Genomic DNA, 26,404 nt, shown 5'->3' on the forward strand with positions numbered 1-26,404 from the left:
CCCACCCGCCCCAGTGCACAAATTTCGTGCACTGGGCCTCTAGTATATAATAAAGCTAAGATTTGACTGTATTGAAAGGAGGCTGAGATGGAGTGAAGAAGAGGAAGGAGGCCCATGTCAGGGTTATCAGTAGGTATGGATCTTCTCAAAGATGATGGAGTGTTCCAAGTGTAGAAGAAGAGCCAAAGATAATGGTGGAGGAAGATACGGAGCCTGGTTCTAAAGCAATTGGGGAGGATCCTTCAGGTCTGTGAACAGCCATACGGATGGATGGCAGATGGAAATCAGATGTTCTTCACCTGAAATGAGGAGAGGTTATTAAATAAAGTGTTGGGAATATAAGACAGTGTGAGAGGTGTGTGACGAAAGCATAAAGAATGCTTATTCACATTAGAAGGGAGATTTAGAAGTCACATTAAAGAAGTAGATGGAGTGAAATAAGATGGTCAATTGCTAGAGTCCATTTGGATAGGGATGAAAATCTTGGGGCCAGATGGGAGGAGAAAAGGAGAAATAACAGAAACAGACATTTGAGAGGAGGCTGGAGGGGATGGGGAGTTCTTAAAAAATTTAATTAGACTGCTGGCTGGATTACTTTAAAGTGATTATAAAGCTACCATAAGTAAATATAGCTCAAGTGTTTTATACCATATAAATATTTTGAAATACAGAATGGAGCTGTTGCACAACAACGCCCGAATGCTTACTTTGGATTGGCTAATCAAACGATGAACCTGAAAAGGTCAGGGGAATTCTCTTTCTCTTTTTTTTTAATGGAACAGATGTCACCATATATTAACCTTGTTTTAAAAGTTGTGGTAGTGCCCTGACTGGTTTGGCTCAGTGGATAGAGCGTCGGCCTGCAGACTGAAAGGTCCCAGGTTTGATTCCGGTCAAGGGCATGTACCTTGGTTGCGGGCACATCCCCAGTAGGGGGTGTGCAGGAGGCAGCTGATTGATGTTTCTCTCTCATCGATGTTTCTAACTCTCTATCTCTCTCCCTTCCTCTCTGTAAGAAATCAATAAAAAGTATTTAAAAAAAAAAGTTGTGGTAGCTATATAAATAGTTATGTGCCCTGGAGGAATAATTTTCACACTTTTTTGGGGGAGTAATTTTACTTTCTTTGAAATGTTATAGAATTTTTAAAAACAAGTTCCCATTTGCTTGGATAACTGCCATACCATCTTTAAACAGTGCAGAAGTTCCCCCAAATAAGCCAACTTTTAAAATAAATCCTTTCCTTCTGAATTGCAGAAGCCTCCTATAAGTGGACAGGGTGGTGTCCACAGAGTCAATACCCTAGATCTGGCATCGGATGCCCTGCATGTAAGACCAGCTTTCCCGTGCATTGAAGGAGTGACTTGGCAAAGCTACTTAACCTCCTTCAGTTTCAGTTTCTTCATTTGTAAAATGGGAATGAAAACAGCATCTTCCCCAGAGGTTACACATGAGGATGAAATGAGGTAAGGTGTTTGAAATTATCGACTCTGAGGGTTGGGTTCTGGGAGCTCCTCATTGAGGAATTCATATGTACATCAGAGGTTGAGAATGTGTGGTCTAGGCTCGTGGTCAGCAAACTTCGGCTCTCGAGCCACATGAGGCTCTTTGGCCCCTTGAGTGTGGCTTTTCCTAAGCCTTAGGAGTACCCTAATTAAGTTAATAACAATGTACCTACCTATATAGTTTAAGTTTAAAAAAATTTGGCTCTCAAAAGAAATTTCAATCGTTGTACTGTTGATATTTGGCTCTGTTGACTAATGAGTTTGCCAACCACTGGTCTAGGCTATGTGTACTTCTCATCTGAGTCTCTGGAATGTCTTAGAGTTTCTATAACCAAGAACAAGATCATGGTGCTTATTTATTTTTGAATATATTTTTATTGATTTCAGAGAGGAAGGGAGAGGGAGAGAGAGATAGAAACATCAATGATGAGAGTGAGTCATTGGTCGGCTGCCTCCTGCATGCCTTCCACTGGGGATGGAGCCTGCAACCCGGGCATGTGCCCTTGACCAGAATCAAACTCGGGATCCTTCAGTCTGCAGGCTGATGCTCTATCCACTGAGATAAACCAGCTAGGGCAACCATGGTGCTTATTTAAAGGGAGAATAGGGGAAGTCTTGTGGGCCACTGAGGAAATAAACTCACTATAGGGACTTTAAGTGAGCACTCTGTTAGCTATGGCCCTTGAAACTGCTCCTGACTCCCTTCTTGAACTGCAACAATCCACTGGCTTATCCTTCTTGAGAGACAATGCCAGTTCCTCACCATTATGGAGAGATTAACCCTGATTTAAGCCTCTAATTTTCCTGGCAAGAGCAGGGTACAGGTTCTATTTATAGTAGGTCTTTGGACTAGAGTCTGGCTTTATCTCTGAACTGATTTTTTTACCCTGGTGATTATACAGTCAGTTCTGAATCAGATTAAGAAGAGAGTATCAGAGTGGCCTTCTAACTCTTCCTTTAGGCCTTTCCTACTTCAAATGAACACGTCTCAGGGAGCTGTATTTTTTTAGATGTAGAAGTTGGGGAATTAGGAAATTAGCTGATTAGGGTTCTAAATAAGATTATCCTTTTTATAAGATTATAGGACTGGATTAGTCCAAAGAATACCTAGACATTTTTTAGCCATCAAAGGGTCTCTCCGATCATACTTATCTCTTTTCCCCTCCCCTCTCCTCTCCTCTCCTCTCCTCTCCTCTCCTCTCCTCTCCTCTCCTCTCCTCTCCTCTCCTCCCCTTCCCTCTCTTCCCCTCCCTTCCCCTCCCTTCCCCTCCCTTCTCTTCTCTTCTCATATCCTATCGATCTATTTATCTATCTATTTATCTATCTATCTATCTATCTATCTATCAATCATCTAACTACCTGTCACATGTCTTTGTCTACCTGTTGTTTTGTTTTCAGGGAAATGAGAGCAAAGGGTGATGAGGGAGAAGTTATCTGAAATATCATTGGAGTTTGTTGGAAATGTTGGATGATAGTAGATCAATTACATATACATATTTGTATCATTTATTAAAGTAATGATCAAGGAAGAAGAAGACTTTTCTGGAGTCCAGTAGACACAATTCAGGGTAATGGGGAAAAACAGAGCAAAGGAAACTTGTTGGTTAAAGGCTAGAATGCCAGGTGACAAGAAAACAATTAAAATCTCCTTTATCTCCCCAGAAGAATTGAGTCTAGTCGCTCCAACTCCTCACCTGACCTCATTTTCCTGTTGCCACAAAAATATCTGCCCTATGCCCTGGCTGGTTTGGCTCAGTGGATAGAGCATTGGCCTTCGGACTGAAGGGTCCCAGGTTCGATTCCAGTCAAGGGCACATGCCTGGGTTGTGGGCTCAATCCCAGTGGGGGGCGTGCAGGAGGCAGCCGATCAATGATTCTCTCTCATCATTGATGTTTCTATCTCTCTCTCCCTCTTCCTTCCTCTCTGAAGTAAATAAAATATTAAAAAAATACCTGCCCTAAGACTATGGCCCTTTGGTCTACACCAGTTACCTTTGGAAGCAGCCAACAGCCCCACAGGTGCTCAGGCTATGACAATACTGCAATGAAGGGGGAGACCAGCATGCTCCCTGTGAGACAGCTCCTCCCCCAGCCAGCACTGCTCACTGATGAGCTGTTTTCTTTTTTTAAATATATTTTATTGATTTTTTACAGAGAGGAAGGGAGAGGGACAGAGAGTCAGAAACATCAATGAGAGAGAAACATCAATCAGCTGCCTCCTTCACACCCGCCACTGGGGATGTGCCCACAACCCAGGTACATGCCCGTGACCGGAATCCAACCTGGGACCCTTCAGTCTGCAGGCCAATGCTCTATCCACTGAGCCAAACCGGCTAGGGCAATGAGCTGTTTTCTAAGAAACCCTCACACATCCCAGCTAAATACTCTGGATGACACTGCTTACTCGCATTCCTCCAGCTTTCTAGGACTACACTTAACACCCCCGCCCCCATCCCAGTTACCTCAGTCAGCACTAGAAGCCCAAACCTCACAGACCATCATCATATGTTGCTTATCTCAACACTGCCTTCTACCTCCCCTAATATGACTCAATTTACTTTGATTTGCTATAATTTCATATTCCTCCACTGCACTCTGGAATTCCTGGTTTGCCATCAGCAAACTCTTCTGTGTCTCACACTCTTCTCTGAATATTTGCTTCCCCTTCTTCCTCTAACTGAAACCTAGCTATTCCTCTCAAGTGGAAGATGTCTTTTCTTTTACTTCCCGTTTGCCTCAGGACCTGTAGACAGAGTAGGTCTTGGTTTCGTATCTCTAAAATTTGGTGGATAGTCCTTGACCAGCCTCTCACGGGTTCTCCAGAGAATCAAATGATGCACGCTGTAGGGTTTCTTCCACTGTAAGGGATTGCTCAGCTACCTTTTGCATGTGTCACAGTCCTGGGCTCTTCCAAGAAGTGATATCTTTAGTACCCATACCAGGAGGACCTTAAACTCACCTCCCTCACTGTCACTTCTTCTCCATTGTCAGATCTTTCCCACCTGATGTCTCAGCTGTTGTCATTCCTTCTGCTCCCCCGCAGGCTATGGAGCTGCCTGGTGCTTTAAATGCTGGACCATAAAGCCTTTGTGAAGTTGCCTGTATATCCTTTATGTCTGTACATATATCAGATTGTAAACCTCCAGAGGAGCAGAGCCAAGTTGTTAACTCATATTCACGGCTCTAAATTCAGTGCAGTGAGCAGATCGGTTTATCTTCATCATCATGATGAAGAGGAGTTGGAAGATTTTTCTCCCATTATATTAAATGTAACTACTGAATTTTACACACTCCCTCTTAGAATTTTTCTGGGTGGTCTCCTCCTTTTCATTTGCATACCTTATTATCCCAGAGTGAAATGCAGGATAGAGCGGTAAATGGTCTGAAAACAAACATACTATAATACATTCACTTTGGCTACGAAAATAAAGCAACCCAAACCTAGTTTTTCTTGCAGTCTTTAAATCCAGATGGTAGTAAAATTTGACATTTCAATTCTGTTTGTGAAATTCATTTTGTTTTTAAATTGGGAAGAACCATGGAGCTAAAAATGGTCCAAAGTACTAGGAAGGCCTGGTGAGACCTCTTTAGGAGTTTTATTAATATGGACTTGGAATTTTAAAATGAATTTGGAGACGGTGTAGATAGAGCTGCAAATAACTGCAGTGGATATGAACCAGGGCCCCAATACCCAGAAGTGATGTGCTACTTCATACCTAACCTGAAAAAGACAGAGGATTGGCTTGAGCAATGAAAGGAAACAGACATCTGGACAAAAATAGAGACTGTTTTAGTAGCCAAATTTAGTTAATTTTTTATAGTTCTCATTTTTTTGCTTATAGTTCTCATTCCATAAGGTAGGTTATCATTCTCAACAGTCTGTTCTGAAATTATGTAAGGTCTTTTTTATAAATAAACATCAATATTGTAAAGATTCAGTTTAATTAATTAAATTTAAGATTTAGGGGTCCAGAGTGTTCAAAACCAGGTAAGAAGGCCCCCTTACAGAATACTTTATTGGCAAGTTTTATTTCTGACCTGGTCTGTTCTATATTTACTCCTGGAAGAAATTACAGAAACAAATCAGCATTTATATGTTATAAACAGTGTACCAGTTAAGTTTCCTTGGTTGAAAGTGAAGAAAGCTCAATCCAAATAGATTTACTATGAAAAGGGGATTTACTGCCTTTAAAACTGAGAAGTGCAGTGGGGAGACTGGCTTACCTGTTGCTTGACACAGGTACTTCAGAAACATCTCCAGGGCCTCCAGGTCTCACCTCACTTCTCTCTCTTCCACATGCAGGTTTCATTCTTAGACAGAACCTCCCCTCATGGCTGACAGAAGGCTGCAGCCTCCCAAGACTTCACACTGCCAGGAATTCAAGTCTGTTGGGGAGAAGGAGACCACTCATCCTCAGCATATGAACAAAAGCCTCAGGTCTGGTCATCATTGGCTGAATTGGGTCATGTGCCCATCCCGAAATCAATCACTTTGAGTAAGAGGATGGAATCTGCTGATTAACTTAGTCTAGTCAAGGCTCACACTAGATTTAAGCATGAGAATCAGCCATTTAAACCACATGGCTTGAAATGGGTGGGAGTGTTTCCTTTAAGGAGATTCATGATGAATACAGGGATATCTATCTATCTATCTATCTATCTATCTATCTATCTCATCTATAAGTGATATTTAATTAAAATACTTGATGCTTTAATAGAATATTTACTAATATTGACTGTTTACAGTGTGCTAGGACATTGAGGTGAATATGAAAGGTACACTCCTTCAGATTTCTTATGGGAAACCACTTGATTCTTAAAGTTGATGCTGCTATGAGAGCTTTATGTTTCCTAGCTCTCATGTATTTAACTAAGAGGGTCTGAGTGCCAGACTTCTCTGATATATTGTAGAAAGATATATTAATGAGCTATTTTCTCACCTTTCTCCAGGGAAGCACACATTCTCTGGAGATGGAGAGAACAAATTTCTTCAAATACTTCCTTCCTTTTACTAACCATATTCTATGTATAGACTAAGATGAGAAAGTTATTTCTGGCACTGGGCTGAAGGAAATTCCTCTGTGGTGCATTGCTAGTGTATACATAAACTGTATATTTGTGTGTGCGGTGACAGTTACAGTTTCCTCCACTGGCTCTGGTTTGGTTCTCCTTCCCTCTGATGATTTTGTCTTTGTTTCCTTCCACATCTCTGCCCTCCTCCATAAATACATAATACTTATGTATGTGCATGTGTATGTGCATGTGTTTATACACAATTGATATTAAAATATTTATTAAATGATATGGCATATTCATCTGCCAATCAGAGTGGATGCCAGCCATGACCAACCAGAATAATTTTAGTGGGACATAAAGGCTGTGAAGAAGCAGAAACCATGTCTTATGTGAGGAAGCAGAGATTCAGATTCACACAGAATAGGGTGAGGGAGCCAGTCAAGAGTGAGAGAACAGAACTAGGTCGAGAGTGAGAGTAATCACAAGAGAGAAGGGAAGAAGGGTACTTAGTATCCAAATTGTCTCTGTGTTTGATGGCTCCCATTCCTTTGAGGGCTATCTCTATTGTACCATGGTTCTTCTGAGATACCTGTTTCCTTTATTGCTCTATCGATTCTTCTAAACCACTCTCTTCCCTTTAAAAGCTACAGTGAGGGACTCTGTTAGTATAAACTAAAGCTAACTAACTAAAATTAATGGGCACATAGCATTTTGTAACTTGCTATAATAACATTGTTATTCCCTTATCAATAACAAACATCTTCCATGTCTGCAGATAGAACTACATCATCACTCTTGAGGCATGAGTCTATTTACTGATCCACAAACGCACATACTTTAAAGGCTTTTGATACACACTGGAGCAAAAACATTTGTCATTAACAGTTTCATTTATTTGTCCAAAAATTAGCCACTAACCTGAGGACATAATCTATCTACAACAAATCCATCTAAATGACTGATTATATATTGAAAACTGGCTGCCTTCCATAACTGTAAGCCAACACCCTAGTTGTGACTAAGGTAGAGTGACTTGCTTCATTCAGTACAAATCAAACTTAGTACTGAGTTCTTGGACTTAGCTTTGCCAACCACACTTTGGTTCTTTTTTTAAAAAAAATATATTTTATTCATTTTTTACAGAGTGAAAGGGAGAGGGATAGAGAATTAGAAACATCGATGAGAGAGAAACATCGATCAGCAGCCTCCTGCACACCCCTTACTGGGGATGTGCCCGCAACCAAGGTACATGCCCCTGACCAGAATCGAACCTGGGACCCTTGGGTCCGCAGGCTGACGCTCTATCCACTGAGCCAAACCGGTCAGGGCTTGGTTCTTTTTAACACTATGAAGTAAGAAGTGGTCAGAGATTAGAAGAGGAACGTTTATTTAGTTATTTTATTTTATTATTTTAAAAAGTATTTTTTATTGATTTCAGAGAGGAGGGGAAAAAGAGAGATAGAAACAATGATGAGAGAGAATCATTGATTGACTGCCTCCTGCACCCCTCCACTGGGGACCAAGTCTGCAACCCAGGCCTGTGCTATGAGAGCTTTATGTTTCCTAGCTCTCATGACCAGGAATCAAACTGTTGACCTCCTGGTTCATAAGTCGATGCTCAACTACTGAGCCATGCTGGCTGGGCTTATTTAATTATTTTAGCATGATTGTGTTAGTGATAATGCTGCTCAAGAAAGTTTTCACACACACAAAAACCTTTAATTCAGTCTCTAATGTTGAAGCTTTTAAGCTTCCCATAATAAAAATTTTCTTGAGAGAGATCACTGAAGAGGTTGCAAGTACCTCGAGGTCTCTCTTTCTTGAAGATGTGGTCAGGATTGACCCAAAATAACGCTCCTAAATTCCATGTCCTTGGTGAAGGTGTCTCTCACCTTCGGCGTCACTGCAGTGAATATAAAGTGGAAGTTATCAAATAAGCAAAGAAAATTGTATAAACTTTGACAGCATATCATATGAAATACATTCTTAAGATTGTATTACCTAGAGTGCTTTCATACACACTAAATATCTTTATATTTTATCCTGCACAGAGAGGTTAACTTATAGTTAATTGATGGTGATTGTGGGTTCCATAAAGGGGTGCCCAATAGATGCTTGGTTAGAAGTACCGCTATTTCTACAGAAGAGAAAACTCTACTACGACCTATAATAAAAATGTTGGGCATCAGCTTCCTAGTCAAGAGTGAAAATATTTATAATAATATTGTTTCTATGAGAAAATTAATGTCTATGTTGATTTAAAAATAACTTTTCCAGGAACTTAACTCACCTAAATGAAAGAATTGCTTGTCTCACAAATCTTTTTTTTGTGTAAACTTAAAGGAAATTTGGTCAAAAATATTAATACAGTTTAAAATTGCTTTTGAATAGGATTCCTATTGCTTAAGTTTGGACAGGATAGTTGGAGCCAGAACTTGGAGGCTGGGACATGGCATTTGGGAGTTTGAGATAGGATGTGTGAAGCCAAATGAAGCTTTTGAGAATTGAACTAACCAAAAAAAGTCAGGATTTTAAAAATTATAATCTGTACATTCTAGATGGAAAGAAGATTGGGAGAGCAGTTCAAAAACTGGTTTAGGCCTGAGATGATGAAGGCCTAGGCCAGTGATGGCGAACCTTTTGAGCTCGGCATGTCAGCATTTTAAAAAACCCTAACTTAACTCTGGTGCCGTGTCACATACAGAAATTTTTTGATGTTTGCAACCATAGTAAAATGAAGATTTATATTTTTGATATTTATTTTATATATTTAAATGCCATTTAACAAAGAAAAATCGACCAAAAAAATGAGTTTGCGTGTCACCTCTGACATGCGTGTCATAGGTTTGCCATCACTGGCCTAGGCTAATGTGTTGGCTCTGGAAGCAAACATAAAGGGGGAAAAGAGTTAAAAGAGGTATTGGAAAGGATATAAGATGCTGATAACAGAGGGGCTGGGGAAGAAATGGTAGGAGAATTGGGACTGTGTTTGGATGACTAAGAGCAATGGCTTTTCCACCACTGTATCTTCAGTGTCAAAATCAGTGCTTGACACAGAGTAGGTGTTCAGTAAATATTTGCTAAAAGAATGACAAGTATATAAATCACCCAAAAGGAGATGAAGTTACCTATATGACTTTCTCAAATTAATTCCTCACTTGATATTTTTGAATCACACACCCGAGACTCAGTGCAAATGTTTACCAAACCATATACTAGGGGTTTTCTCTCCCACCAGCAGACCTGGTTTGGCAGATTTGTTTTGTAGCGTGTCCATCATGTTATCCCTTTACCTTGTCTCCAAGGAGTGGATTCTCCAAAGGGTGATGCTCCTATGATTTTTCCTTCATCTTTGGAGCAACAAATGATTTACTGGTGGACCTGGCTACCAATTTACTCCCTCCATGAAGTTAGGAAGAGAAACATGCTACATTAGTATTTACTTGCTTTTTGTGGTGTGTGGAAAGTGGAAGGAAAGGGTTGACTTGCAAGGAGGAAGCCTAAGGGGCCAGAGTTTATACCCATGAAATCCTTCATTAGGAAAGATTATAGAATTTGGGGATGGTTTAAAGTCCCAGTCTTAAGTTGAGGAATGCAAAATCGTATGGTGGAAAGAGTCTAAACAGGAATCAAAGAAAATTCACATGGATCCCTGGCTGCCTTGTGGGTGGTTAGAGCATTGTCCCAAGACACCAAGGTTGTGGGTTCAATCCCCAGTCAGGGCATATACAAGAATAAAACAATGGATGCGTAAATAAAATATGTGGAACAACAAATCTCTCTCTCTCTCTCTCTCTCTCTCTCTCTCTTCCCCCCCCCCCCCCTCCAAAAAAACAAATCAAGAAATAAAGAAAACTCATGTGATAGCGGGCAACTAACAGCTTTCATGAATCTCATTTTCTTCATCTGTTAAAAAGAGAGACTTGGGTTAGATGATCTCTAAGATCCTTTCCAGCCCTACAGCTCTAAAGTCTGTAATTCCTTTGTAGACCCAAGGCATTGATGAAAATATCATCTCTTCTTCATTATGGCTTCCATTCAGCTTCCTTCTGAGTACTTACCCTGTGTTCCACTGTCCTCCCAGTACATACTTTTAAGCCCTTACCAGCATTTTGTTTTTTTTGTTGTTTGTTTTTTGTTTTGTTTTTTTTTTAGTATATTTTATTGATTTTTTACAGAGAGGAAGGGAGAGGGATAGAGAGTCAGAAACATCGATGAAAGAGAAACATCGATCAGCTGCCTCCTGCACACTCCCCACTGGGTATGTGCCCGCAACCAAGGTACATGCCCTTGACCGGAATCGAACCTGGGACCCTTGAGTCCGCAGGCCGATGCTCTATCCACTGAGCCAAACCGGTCAGGGCCCTTACCAGCATTTTGACTGTGTTCCGTAGCTTGTTATCATGGCAGCACTCCTCATTTTGTTAACACTTAATAACTTATTCAAGTCAGATAACTTAGCTGCTGTGTTTGAAACAACTAGTTTGGTGAGATTGTAAAAGGTACCCAGAAATTTATTAGGAGTGGCCTCAGACACAGATCAGCCTGTCTGCCCTATAGTTAGTGTCCATAACACACATATTTATACTCCCACTGTATTTCCCACTAAGCCATAGCATTCCAGGACTCAGTGGCTGTGTTAGCCCTTGCAATTCTAGTCCATCACCTGGAACCATCTTTCTTACCTAATGTCAAATGGACACATAGTCCTATCATAAGCATTAAAGAGTAATCAGGTGTCTTGTTAAAAAAAGTCTGAGCTCTCATATTCCTGATTCAGTAGATTTATTGACAGGTCATTGCCTGTTCTGTTTTAAAAAGGCTACTATATCATATCTGTTCTCTGAGAAAATTCTTAAATAAATACATATAGGCTTGTTGACCTCAGATTTCTATGTATTTATTAAATTTGGATGAAGTTTAACAAGGAGGTCATAGCTTTAAGTTGACAATGTAAATACTGGCTATAAATTATAGGTAAAGATTGAACAGAGATTCAGAACCTGAGTAAACTTTTAACCTTTGCCTATAAATGCAATGGTGTTAACTCACTTAAAAAGACACTTTAAAAAATGAAAACAGCACATAAATATTTAGAGGTATCAACTACCCAAAGGGAAATATTACTCCTTTTTTTGTAGTGTTTTAGATGTTTAGATCACTGTCTGGAATTAGTAACTATCTAATCTGGGAATTTATGGAGTTCCAATGGGGACTCTTGTTAATTAACCCTTCATTTAAAACAGAGACTAACCCAGACTTCCAAATTCACAGCTTGTTTTTTAGGGGACTCATTTACCTCTTGGTGTATTTCACATAGGGAAGTGGGAACTTGGAGAATGCAGATTTTCACACACATGACATGAACTTTTAAAATATATAGATCAAAAAGAGGCTCATTAAGACTGAATTCTTTTTAAAAAATACATTTTTATTGATTTCAGAGAGGAAGGGAGAGGGAGAGAGAGAGATAGAAACATCAATGATGAGAGAGAATCATTGATCGACTGCCTCCTGCATACCCCCTGCTGGGGATCGAGCCTGCAACCACTGAGCCACACTGGCCAGCCTGAAGATGCTTTTTATCTTACCTTCATATTTGACTAATAGTTTGGCTGAGTGTGAAATTCTAGATTGGAGATAATTTTCTTCTGATTTTGAAGTCATTGCATCTTTATCTTCTTGCTTCCAGTATTGTTGTAAGATATCTAAAGCTGTTCTTATTCAATATTTTTTATATGTGACTTAAAATCTCTTCAGAATACATTTTCTCAGTGTTGTGACATTTCATAATGATGTGCCTTGGTGTGGATCTATTATCATTAATTAGGCCAGGTATTTGTTGAATACCTGGAAATTCATGTTCTTCAGTGTGAGGTGTTCTTGAATTATGAAATCATTTTCCTAAAGCAGCATACTTGAAGGCAGAGTTTCTTAACCAGATGAGTGTGTAAAATTGTTTGGGAGCATTTTTAAGATATACATTCCCAGGTCTCAGCTCTAGAGTTTCGGAATGATCTATCTGGGGCATGGCTCTCAGTATGTGTATTTTGAAAATGCTCTTGGGGTAATTCTGAGAAGCACTTCTGGATAAGAGCCATTATTTTTAGCGACTTTTAGAGTGTGGTCTAAGAAGTATGGTATCGTGGAGCAAAATTGTGTGTGGAAAAAATAGTATTTGAAATTAAACCTGGCTCCAGTGACTCCTCCCCAACCATCACTTATAGTTACTGTGTCATCTTGGGCAAGTATTAAATGGGACTGATGATGATGATAAACTAGCTTGGTTTTTGTGAGGTAAAATATAAAAATGCCTACTAAAGTGCCTGGGAACATTATAAGTCCTAGATTTCTCTCTCCCTAATTCCTGCATGTGATATGAAGAAAATAGATCAAGATTAGAACATGCAAACCATAGCCTGCATTGTATTAGAAGGGCAGTGGGTACCAGGGAAGCAATTCATACTTCATATTCTCACAGCACTTGGAAGCTTGATTTATACTATATTGACTCATGTGTTTAGATCTTATGTCACTCTCTAATTGCTCTTTAATAATTCTGATGGGCATTGTGCCTACCCAGTCAGATGACAAACTATAAAAGGTAGGAATGCTGTCTCTAAATTCTGAGTCATTCATAGTACCAGATACAGGGTTCTGTGTGTCAAACATTCCTTTTTTAGTGATAACAGCCTACAATGAGACATTTATCCATTCTTCTGATTGATTGAGGAGACAGAATATGAATAAAACAGAGCTTAGGAGTTTAGGAAAATGTGATTACCAACTCAAATATCCAGCATGATGTTTCTTAGCAGTTGTCTGGATGGCATGATGATACTGATTTATTGGTGGTTTGCTTTAAATATCCATTAGGAAGACAAAAGCAATGTTACTTATCTGTATTTACTGTTGACTCTGGTTGGCTATTCATCCCTCTACTGTTCCTGGGTGACATTATTGGCATACATAAAATTACAATATGTATAACATGCATGGTTTCCATTTTATTCATAATATCCTTCAGGACAAGAACCCTGCCTTAATAACTTCCATATTTCCAATGCCTAGAATCATGCCTGGCATATAATAAGCACTCAGCATAAATTTTATTGATGAATCTTCATATTTATACATAATTCTGAATAATGATATAGGCCAGTAATTGTTTGGAATGCTGAGAGTTTATTGGTTTTCAAAATAGAACATTAGTTTTTCTCAGACTTTGTGGAGTACAAACTTCTAGGTATTTTACTGTAGATATCTATAATCATCTTATAATACCAAAGTTATGAATTTGGGGTTTATGTTATTTGACTTTGCAGCATTCTGACTTTTCAATTCAATATGACAGATATTCACCAAACCTCTTCTATTTTCAAGATTCTTTGAAATTCTACTGCAATGGTAAATTTATTTAGAAATGGAACATTTAAGGCTGACATTTGATAATTCAAGCAACCTTGCATTGATAAGTATTCTCTAATCAAAGTATTTTTACTGCGGAATATTTCAGAATTACATCATATCTTTAACATTTTTTTAGTTGCAAGTGATTTTTTTTATTGTGGTAAAATTCATATAATATGAAAGTCACCATTTTAACCATTTAAAAGTGCACAATTCAGTGCCATTTGTGACATTCACAATGTAATGGAACTATTGCCACTACCAGCTCCAGATATTTTCATCACCCCAAAAGGAAATAGGACATATTGAGTAGTCACTTCCATTCTCCCCACCTCAATGCCCTCAGCAACCACTACTGTGTTTTCTGTGTAAATAAATTAGCCTCTTCTGAATAGTTCATAGTTCTGGCTTCTTTTACTTAGCGTAATGTTTTTTAGGTTAATCAGTATTGTTCCTTTATAAGGCTGAATCATATTCCATTGTGTGTATATGCTATATTTTGTTTATCCACTCATCTGTCAATGGGCATTTGCATTTTCCCCATCCTTTGTTGTGAATAGTGCTGCTATGAACATTCGTGTATAAGTATCTGTTTTAGTCCTTGTGTTTTTAAAAAAATATGTTATTGATTTTAGAGAGAGAGAAAGGGAAAGGGAGAGAGAGAAACATCAATGTGAAGGGGAAACATTGATTAGTTGTCTCCTGTATGCACCCAATCAAGATTGACCCTGCAGCCTGGGTATGTGCCCTGAGCAGGAATTGAACCGGCTACCTTTCAGTGCACAGCATGATGTTCAACCAACTGAGCCTCATTGGCCAGGGCTGAGCCCTTGTTTTTTATTCTTTTGAGTTTATACATGGCAGTGAAATCTGTTGGGTCATGTGGTAATTCTGTCTAACTTATTGAGGAGCTGTAAAAAATCATCACTTTTTTCATTCCCACTAGCAATGTATGAGAGTTCCAATTTCTCCATCTCCTTAACACTTGTTACTTTTTAAAAAATTATAGCTGCCCTATAAATGATTTTAAACTTTATTACAAATTCTTATCCACCCACAGAGCATATTTATAGCTTGTCATTGTGTACTTCTGGGGCAGTTCTGAATTTTGGTTCAGTGCTACAGTGATGGCACTTGTGCTTTGAGCAGAGGGAGTATGGTGCTCTGTGTAATTTCCTGGTTAATGCTAGCAGTGCTCTCAAACCACCCAGCACTGTGTTGTTTGCATGTCTGGGAGTATCAGACTTGGGGTGTTGCTGTTGATTGCTACGGACAGTTTTCATCTTTGTAGGGAAGATTTATAGGTTTATGGCTAGAGTGAAGATATTTTTACCACATCCAAATAACTCTAAGCCAACAAATACAGGCTGAATAATCATTCTTACTGTTTTGATGTCAGAAAGAGTACATTTGTAATAACTCCACTCTTCTGCTAAAAAGAAGAAATGTCTCTCTGTTAGAAAATTATTTTAGACTGCAGTATTTTGGCAAGTTTAAGAGTTTTGCTATCTGGTTTATGACAGCATTTTCTCCTCTGAGAGAAATTTACATAATAAGATACATAAGGAATTGTACAAAGCAGCAGTATTTAAACACATTGTTATGTACAGACTTGACTTCATGACCTGAACTGTTGAATGGGTATACAAAAGAGTTTTTATTTTACTTAGGGGTAGAGTAGGGCTACAATATTTCTGCCACATTTTCTATTGTTATAGATTGCTTTCAGAATCCAGAGGAGGTCTCTGAGTTAAGTATAAAGATTCAGAGATAAATATAGAGAGACAATGGTCCATTCTTTCCATTAGTTAACAGTCTCCCTCAGGATATGAGTTAGGGTCTTAGGCCATGCAATTAAACACACACACACACACACCCCTAATTGATTGATTAGGGATCTGTGGTTTAAGTGTTAGGCTGCTATTAAATTTCTCATGCACTTCACTAAAGAAGCCCATTAGGTATAAATATAAATATATAGGAATCATTTTAACACTATCTGGTACTATATTATTTGGAAGGAGAAATTATCTCTGTTGGAAGGGAGATCTTTATTTCTAGTATAGAGAATCTCAAAAGATATCAGACAGTCTTCAAAGTGCTAATAGCTAATCTAACTGGGACAGAAACTGTTAGTTAAGTAAGAACAAAAGGCAAAGTAAAGCCAACATCTATAGTTTTCAGCATATAAGTACAGGACTTTGAGAAGCACTATTGTACAATGGCATGCATAGTAGGCTTTACAAAAGTGTTTTTAGAATTAATTAGAATAATGTAGGAAAGAAAAAATGCTATAAACTAAACTCAACCAAAATATTTAACTGAAAGGATAAGATAATCCAAGGGGTAATCTATATTGTTGCTATCCCCAAAGGAGCTCAAAATTTCTGTTTAACTCTAATTCAAGATGTCTGTTTAGTGCCTTCAATCTGCCAGGCACAGAGATGAAACAAAGAAATGGGATGGAGAATAGACAGGGGCTAACACTGTTGTTGCTCAGTGGTTAGAGGGTCAGCCTATGCACTTGAGGGCCAGGGGTTTGATTCCTGGTCAAGGGCATGTACCTGGGTTGCAGGTCTGATCCCTGTGCAGGACATGTGGGAAGCAACCAATCGATGTGTGGGAAGCAACCAATCGATGTGCGGAAAGCAACCAATAGATGTGTCTCTGTCACTTCAATGTTTCTCTCTCTGTCCCCCTCTTCTCTCTCTTCCACTCTCTCTAGAAATCAATGGAAAAAATATCCTCATTCCTTGGATGAGGATTAAAAAAAAAAGAGTAGACAGGGAATGGGAGGAATGTAAACAAAGATGTGCAGCCATACAAGTATGTACAAAGGTCAGGAGCAGGCAGGGGAAGAGAGAGGAGGGACACATTAACTCTGTCAATGGTGGCATAGCAGAAGAAATTAACAAAGGAAATGACTCACTGAGCTCAGTTTTGAAGGTAAATGCTGGCTTTTCAGGAAGGCCATGCACAAGGATATTCTGGGTAGCCAGGGGAAAACATGGGAATTAGTGCATTCAACTAGCTTCCAAATGATTCTCTTGGACCCTGCAGTTTCAAGCTCACTGCCACCTGGGGTGGGCTTGAAGGAGTGAGCAAGAGCGAATTCAGGGAGATCACCTTGGAGGTGATGTGATTTTCCAGGTGAGGAAGTTTGAGTAGGGACAATAGGGATAGAAGGATGAAGGGAAGATGATGGACTTGATGGAGACATTTTGGAGATAAAATAAAATGCAGTTGGTGATTAAACTGAGTGAAGAGGGGGGTTTTAAGCCAGGTTTCTGGCTTAACTGGGTCATGCATCAATAGTTATTAATGTTTTAATAAATTATATTTTTTCTTTAAATATATGATTTAAAAATGTTGTACATCCCTAAATTTGATTTATTATTTCCTTTTGGACTAATTCATTATTTTGTTGTTGTTGAGTTTTATGGTAGAAATAAACGGGGAAAATATGTCAATTTATTGAGTTCTGTTACAGTCAACTTGTCAGGAAAATGTTTATTTATTTATTTGTCTCTCCCAAAGTATCTATTTGCCTCTATGAATTAAAAGAACAAGCAGCTTTATTTCTGATTATTTCTGAGAGAACTTACACTTGCATAATGTAAGGTCTGAATTATCACATGACTAGAGCATGAGCAATGAGAGACAGTGAGGTTTAGTAGGCAGATCTTTGAAATCAAGCAAAACCCAGCAACATTGTCAAATACGCACATTTGTCTCTGTCACTGGCCCTCTTTCTCTCTGATCCTGTCCTGAAGAAGAGACTCCTTACATACTATTTTTGTCTGTGTTGTTACTAACTCTCGTTAAATAATATGCTGACAGATAAGAATCAAAGCTGCAATTCTTTTAGGAGTGTGGCGGGGATGATAGTCTTCCCCCATCCCTCTACTTCCCTGCATTTCCCAGCCTTCTGTATGGGTAGGTTGGCCAGCAGACTATGGATAGAAAGGATGAACTCCACTTGTAGGCCTGCTTGATCTGCATGCCATGAATCTAAAACATCCTGCACCATCTTCCATGCTCTCCTTACCTCATCCCTTGTCCCCTTAAAGGACTCCAAACCTCTGCATCAGACTTTGCATGAGCAAGACATACTTTTGTTATGTCAGGTCACTAAGATTCCAGTTTATTCAGCTAGCTTCCGTAGCATAGTCTACTGTGATCAATGCTTAAGTTATTTTTAATTTCATAGATGACTATTTCAGGTATTAGTTCACCAATGAATGAAGCTAATGGGATAAAAGGGGACTCTTGGTACAATCTTAAGTCACATCATGAAGACTATCCTCTTTGAGCCCTAAGGATATTGTCTTGATATCAGAACTTTTGTCTCTTGTTTGGTCCTGCTCTCATCATGTTTTTACTTTTTTGATTTGCAGACTTGGGTAGTTAATATAATAAAATTATTGTGGGGATTAAAAGAGTTGCCATATGTAAAATGTCTCGACCAGTGCCTAGCCCATAGCAGGTGCTAGAACCATCCTGGAGAGAATCGGAGATGTGATCCCATAATTAACTTTGTACACTTCTGATGTGATATACGATGGGTGTTATTTACATTAGTGACATCTAGTAGTTTTCAAATTCTTACTTAAAAATTGAACTCTCTGTTTTCCAATGTAACAGGGCTCTGACTGCCCTGCATGAATAAGTGTCCAGTAAATGGTAGCTACTGTTATTTTCCTGTTGTTCTTTAAAAGCAGGGGGTAAGGTTGACATTGTCATTGTGAGGACTGATTATTCTTCAGGCCCAGAAAGGCTGACTCTCCCCGGCCTAGGCTGTTTGCTAGGCAATGGTGTGCAACTGATTGGACTGATGCCAATCAAACTGATTTGTTCCAAAGGCCAGAAAAACTGGATTGAGCATAATAACTACGTGTTCTAATTATGTTTATCCTCGAATTGTTTCTTTCTATAAACAATAGCTGGAAGAGCGTTGAATGGGAGTGGGGTGGCAGTTTTCAGACCTGTATCCAGTCCTCCATAATTCCTAGCTTTACTATTATATGACAGCAAAAACTGACTTAACCTTCCCAGCTCCATTTCCTCACCTTTTGAATGAGAGTTCGGGCTAGAGGATCTTTAAGGATCCTTTCTGTAACCTTTTATAACCCAAACAATTTAAGTTCCACATGGCTCAGTCTGTGTAAGAAGGAATTCAAATAAATTGTGTGATACCCAAGAAGTAATTAGAGTTCTTAAAATATTATTTTAGTTTCTCAATAAATTGCCAAACTGGGGTTTGCTTTTTTTTTTTTTGAGGGTATTCGTTTAAAAAAATAACACCGTTATACATTTCACATACCAGACAATGCACCCATTTAAAGCGTACAAGTCAATAGATTTTAGTATGAGGTATGCATTCTTAATATAGAAAAAGCGTCTTAAAATATCTGTACTTCACTGTCATCTTTATCCCTTTTCACATGGACATCAGGTGCTCCCCAAAGCTCTGAATCTTCGACTGACACCTCCCAACCCTGAAAACCTCCTTGGTATCCATTTTACATGATTCTCCTTCTTTCTCTTGCCACCTCTCTCAGCTCTTTAATGTGTATAATGAACTGGGACTTGTCCATTTTCTATTTTTTCTCAATCTGCTCAATATTCAGATTCTGAGCAACAAAGGAGAGTCCAAGAGCAACCTGGACAGTTAAGAAAATTTTCCATTTTGACATAAAAGGGGGACCTGGGGCCTGGAGGGAGGACTGTGAAGTCTCCCACTTACCTGTCATTCCTGTTTCTCTGTGGGCACATCCTGGCTCCTCCTCCCACTTGTTCCTTCCTGCACTCCCAGGTGGCTCTGCCTTCATGCACACCTGGAAGTGCAGTGCTGTGTCTGCGGGAGGCCTAGGGCTTCAGGGGACCAACTGTTGAATCACTCTCTCACAGATTGATGCAGATTACACTTTTCCCATTTGTGCTGTAAAATTATAAGGCTTTACTCCTTATTTTTCTCTTCTACCTAAGGGGAGTAGACCTCTTGATAGCATCTCTGGGATGGTGTGGGTGTGCCCACGTAGTGACAGGCCTGCCCTTGTCTGCTGCAGCAGGCCCTTCCCTGATAAGGCCACACCAGGCCTCTCAGCTCCCCGGGAAGTCATCTCCATGCAGTGTGAACATTTCACTGTGACCTAGTTTGTTGTTTTACTGAATTTCATACTGATGAAAATCAATTAAAGAATAAATATTTATTAAGCACCTGCTGTGTTCAAACTGTGCCCTAAGTATTCTGTGTAATACATAGTCCCTAGTCTCATGTGGTTTTAAAATGGAGAAGTGTATATAAGCACATTGAACATGATCATAGTAGACCTAAAAAGAAGCTTATTTTTTTGGACAAACTGGAATTCTTTTTTTAAAATGGGAAATATTTTTGTAATAGATTGATATTGGATAAATAATAAATAATGCATTATTTATTGTAAAATTTTTTGGTAATACATAGAAATATGAAGGAGAAAGTATAAAGGAGAAATTTTGTTTCCTAGAAACCTTTAGTTGTTTTAAAGATTTTTAATTTTTAAAATTTATTATTTTAAAAATATTTTTATTGATTTTTAGAGAGAGAGGAATGGAAAGGGAGAGAGAGAAACATCTATGTGAGAGTGAAACATTGATCGGCCACCTCCTGTACTCTCTACTAGGGATCTAGCCCGTAACTTGGGCATGTGCCCAGATCAGGAATCGAACCAGCAATCTTTCGACGCTCAACCAACTGAGTCAAACTGGCCAGGGCAAGAAACCATTAGAGGTTTTTTTTCTTTATTAAAGTATTACATATGTGTCTTTATCTCCCCATTGCCCCCACCCCCACCCCCCTACTCATGCCCTCACCGCCCCCTGGTGTCTGTGTCCATTGGTTAGGCTTATATACATGCATACAAGTCCTTTGGTTGATCTCTCCCCCTTACCCCCACCCTCCCCTACCTTCCCTCTGAGGTTTGATGGTCTGATTGATGCTTCTCTGTCTCTGGATCTGTTTTTGTTCATAAGTTTATGTTGTTCATTATATTCCACAAATGAGTGAGATAATGTGATATTTATCTTTCTTTGACTGACTTACTTTGCTTAGCATAATGCTCTCCAGGTCCATCCATGCTGTTGCAAATGGTAAGAATTCCTTCTTTTTTATTGCAGCATAGTATTCCATTGTGTAGATGTACCGAAGTTTTTTAATCCACTCATCTGCTGATGGGCACTTAGGCTGTTTCCAAATCTTAGTTATGGTAAATTGTGCTGCTATGAACATAGGGGTGCATATATCCTTTCTGATCGGTGTTTTTAGTTTCTTGAGATATATATTTCTAGAAGTGGGATCACTGGGTCAAATGGGAGTTACATTTTTTGTTTTTTGAGGAAACTCCATACTGTTCTTCACAGTGGCTGCACCAGTCTGCATTCCCACCAGCAGTGCAGAAGGGTTCCTTTTTCTCCACATCCTCGCCAGCACTTGTCATTTGTTGATTTGTTGATGATAGCCATTCTGACAGGTGTGAGATGGTACCGCATTGTTGTTTTGATTTGCATCTCTCGTATAATTAGTGACTTTGAGCATGTTTTCATATGTCTCTTGGCCTTCCTTATTTCCTCTTTTGAAAAGTATGTATTTAGGTCCATTGCCCATTTTTTTAAAAAAAATATATTTTATTGATTTTTTACAGAGAGGAAGGGAGAGAGATAGAGAGTTAGAAACATCGATGAGAGAGAAACATCGATCAGCCACCTCCTGCACATCTTCCACTGGGGATGTGCCCGCAACCAAGGCACACGCCCTTGACCGGAATCAAACCTGGGACCCCCCAGTCCGCAGGCCGACGCTCTATCCACTGAGCCAAACCGGTTTCCCATTGCCCATTTTTCGATTGGGTTGTTTATCTACCTTTTGTTAAGTTGTATGAGTTCCCTGTAAATGTTAGAGATTAAACCCTTATCGGTGATAACATTGGCAAATATGTTCTCCCATGCAGTGGGCTTTCTTGTTGTTTTGTTGATGGTGTCTTTTGTTGTACAGAAGCTTTTTATTTTGATGTAGTCCCATTTGTTTATTTTCTCTTTAGGTTCCATTGCCCTAGGAGCTGTATCAGTGAAGATATTGCTTCGGCATATGTCTGAGATTTCGCTGTCTGTGGATTCCTCTAATATTTTTATGGTTTACTGTCTTATGTTTAAGTCCTTTATCCATTTTGAGTTTATTTTTGTGTATGGTGTAAGTTGGTGGTCTAGTTTCATTTTTTGCATGTATCTGTCCAATTTTCCCAACACCATTTATTGAAGAGTCTGTCTTGACTCCATTGTATATTCTTGCCTCCTTTTCAAATATTTTGATGAACATCCTTCTAGTCATCTTGCTGTGCATATACATACACTTATATTACACACACATAATGCTACATAAATGATTTTATAATATACTCAATAATTTTTTTTCACTCAGAAGTATGCCAGGAACTAGTTTATCAATCCATGTAGATGGGCATCATTACATTTAATTATAGCAGAATATTCAATTGTATCACTATACTTTATTTAACTAATCCCCTATTAATGGAAATTTAAATTATTTTCAATTCTTTAACATATTATAAATAATCATTGTACATGTGTCCAATTATGCTCTTACCATAAATTCCTGGAGGTGGAATTGCTGGCTTAAAGGATATGAGTATTTAAGATTTTGATATATAATGCCATATTTCCCTAAAAAAACATGCTCCTGATTCAGATGCTGTTTTCCCCTTAGCCGACTCTGGAGGCCCCTCAGGTGGAACAAATTTATGGCCGCCTGTGTATCTCAGCCAAAACATCCTCTAGCTATGGATCCTCTTCCATAGTCAGGGAGGCAGGAAGCATTGAAAGTGCCAGGGAGTTAGTGTGACCTCCTAACTAATAAATGACGGGAATTAGTAGATAAATAAATGCCCCATTCCTCAGAAGAATTCAGTTTGTTGCCTGTATTGCTATCCTGTGCAGTAATTCACTGATTTGCTTTCCTCCCTTGCTGCGTGACTTCCCCACTCGTTTACTTGGCTTTCTGGGATTTCTACTCAAATCTTAGTCTTGGGTCTGCTTTTGGGAGAACCCAAATAAAGACATCCTTCATATTACAAATGAAAATTGTGGTGTGCAGAACAGTGGCCCCCCAAAGATGTCCACGTCCTAATCCCTGGAACCTGTGAAATGTTACCTTACATGGCAAAAGGGACTTTGCAGATTTCAGCACAGATTGGGAACCTTGGGACGGGAAGATTATCCTGGGTTACCCGAGTGGCCCCAGTGAATCACAAGGGTCCTTCAAAGTGAAAGGAGGAGGCAGAAGAGGAGTGTCAGAAGGAAATGTGAAGAGTAGTCAGAAATGCGGTTTTTCTGGTTTGGAAGATGGAGGAAGGGGCCATGAGCCAAGGATTGTGTATGGCCTCTAGAAACTGGAAATGGCAAAGACATGGATTCTCCCCTAGAACCTCTTGAAAGGAACCAGCTCTGCTCACACCTTGATTTTAGCCCCTACGGTAAGACCTATATCGGAGTTCTAATCTACAGAACTGTATGATAATAAACTTTGGCAAGTTTTTGGTAACCTGTTACAGCAGCAATGGAAAACTAATAAGAAGGAAACTTCCGCCAGAAGCATCATATGGCAGTGCTCATTGTTCCAAACGAGGGGCATGAGCAGTGATGCTCGCAGAAGGGAGAAGTCATGAAGCGTTCCCTCCTCTTGAGTGCAGCTGGAGTTTGCTTGTGGGTGAGTTTAGAGTAGATGACTCAATGGCCATTAAGTACAGGCCTGTGGCCAGAAACTCTCTCAACAAACTGAGGGTTTATGTTTTAATTTACTTGAAAATTCTGTCAGGCTTTAAAGACATTTATTGTGTAGAAAAATTATCTGGGAAAATAAAAAGATCTTCTGGGAAATTTGTTAAAAATGCAGATCCTTGGATCTCATTTTGCCAGAGGTTCTGGTCAAAAGGTCTGGAATAGGGTGCAGGAATTTGCAGGTTATCCTGACACAGGCTACTTTTGGGACTTTCCCACTGGAAACCCCTGTTCCTTGGTGGCACCTATTCTGTCAGACAGGTTGTAGAGACAAGATCAGAAAAGAAAGGAATCACTAGAAATCATCTACCCTTGTATCATGTGCAAAAATCCTAGTTTAGTTTCTGCTTGGGGGAATGTGTCACAACAGCAATTAGAGTCAACTGAAGCCTGCTTTTCATAGATGGATGTGGCCTGGGTATCTGGACCCCTGCACCCCTGCACCCCTGAGGATCGTTTGATCTTACGGTTGGTTTGCCTGCAGTAGCATTTCCTCATTTGGCTAATGGGCATATCATTTCCAGATGACCTTGGAGAGCCAGGTTGTTGGGCTCTTACTGGAAGAAGCACACACAAACATTTGGAACATCCTAAGGATTACAGATGTGCTGAAGGGTGTCTTAGATCTCCAGTGAGGGCTGTGTAGGTCACCCCAAAAGAATGCTTGCATTTGCCTCATGCCTTTTTGAAGGAGGGGCTGTGCTTGTCTAGCTCCATGCAGCTCTCTGAAATGTCAGAAGATAAGAAATGCTTCTCAGCACGAAGGCTTCCAGACACATATGTGACAAGAAATTTGGCATCAGCTTTGTGTCAGATGTCTAGGATAAAGCAATATGGGTATAGTATTTCTAGTGCTATTTTGGTGCCTTGTGCATGAGCCTGCAGCATTAGAAAAACTGCTTTTCAGCTTTGGCGATAGCCTTACTGGCACTTGGTGTGCATGTCTGAAAGTACAGTTGTGTCATACACTAGGGATGGGCTGCAGCAAGTCACCTACAGTCATGGTGCCCTTGAGGGACCCAGGCATTCCACAGCCTGCGATGACTTGGGTGGTACAGCCACAGTGCCTTATAAGCATTAATCAGCTCTTGCAACACCCGCATGAAGTAGGTAAACATGCTTATCCTCACTTTTTCAGACAGGCAGCTAAAACATGGAGAGCCCAACAAATAAGGTCACTCACTCAGTCAGTTTACTTATCTTACTGTTAGTGATATCAGGTGAATGCTTTCAGAAAGAATTTCTACTGTATACTGGATGCCCGGTGCACGAATTCATGCACAGATGAGGCACCCTAGGCCTAGCTGGAGATCAGGGCCATCTCACCCAATCCCGACTGGGGCCTGCCAACTGGGGGGATGGATGAGGGGGGGGGGGTAGGGACAGCAGGAGGTAAGCCAGCTGGCCTCAGGGAAGGACTGGCCAGGGGGAGAGACTGCGGGAGGTTGGCCGGCTGCGGGGAGGGACATGGGGGAGGTTGGCCGGCTGCAGGAGGTTGGCTGTGGGAGTGCACTGACCACCAGGGGGCAGCTCCTGTGTTGAGCATCTTCCCCCTGGTGGTCAGTGTGTGTCATAGCAACTGGTCAACTGGTCGTTTGGTCATAACGGATGCTTAGGCTTTTATATATGTAGATAATTCAGGGAGTATGCCCCTTGGGGAAAGAGGCATACTTTTGGTGGTTGTGCCTGGCTGGAAGACTTGAAATTCCCAGTCTGGCTGTTCATTGATTGGGAGCAAATGTCTGGGGCACTTGGCTTAATGCCTGCCATAGGCAGTGAGAAAAAAATGTGTAAGAAAAAGCAAAATATGGTAATGTAGTAAGTTTGTTACAGTAATAATATCTACATAGGAATATTGTATATAAAATCTGAGTGGTAGATAATACACTCCTCTCACCCAAGGTATTTGACACTGATTGACTCCCCTTTTAATTTTATTTCTATTTAATTAATTAATTTTTTAAAGTCCAGTGATAAGCTGTGGACACCATAGTTTAAGAAAGTCAACAGGAACCTAAAGTGAAGAGTCCCCTGAATTATTCAAATATGGAAAAAGAAGATCTGTGAGAAAAGGTGAAGGCATTGTTTTTAAGTTGTAGAAAGGAAGTTGGTGGAAAATATGTCATAAAAATTTATAGAAGGCAATTTAATTCTCTATTGATGACAACAGTTGAAAAAGTGGGTTTATTTCAGAGCATGGGAGGTTTAAAGAGCCATAAGAAAGAAATTTCCAGTGTTGAGGATGTGAAAAAAAACAGGATAGTTTACTCAGAAAGGAATGCCTTTTCCTGAAGGTCCCTCATAAGCAGGGTAAGGCATCTAGGCATGACTAATCGACAGGGTTAATGGCCTCACATGATGCCCCCCCGCCTCCCAACCCATACCCTAAGTGAACTGCCAGTAGTGATGGTGAGGAGGCTAAAAAGCTAATTCCAATGTAACCCTGATATTTGGGGGCTAGCAATCAGAATCCATGCCAGCAAGCTCAGTGTACATTCTTGATAACCTATAATTAAGTCACTACCTCCTTCCCAGAAACTGGTCTTGCAGAACCTGTTACAGAAGCCATAAAACTGGGAACAGTGCACTGCCCTGGAGTGAGGGTTATTAACACTGGCTCCAGGCCAAAACATCAGGTATGGCC

The sequence above is a fragment of the Myotis yumanensis genome, unplaced genomic scaffold, assembly GCF_028538775.1.
Source record: "Myotis yumanensis isolate MYYU_CA2020_CCGP unplaced genomic scaffold, mMyoYum1.0.hap1 SCAF_5, whole genome shotgun sequence".
NCBI lineage: Eukaryota > Metazoa > Chordata > Mammalia > Chiroptera > Vespertilionidae > Myotis > Myotis yumanensis.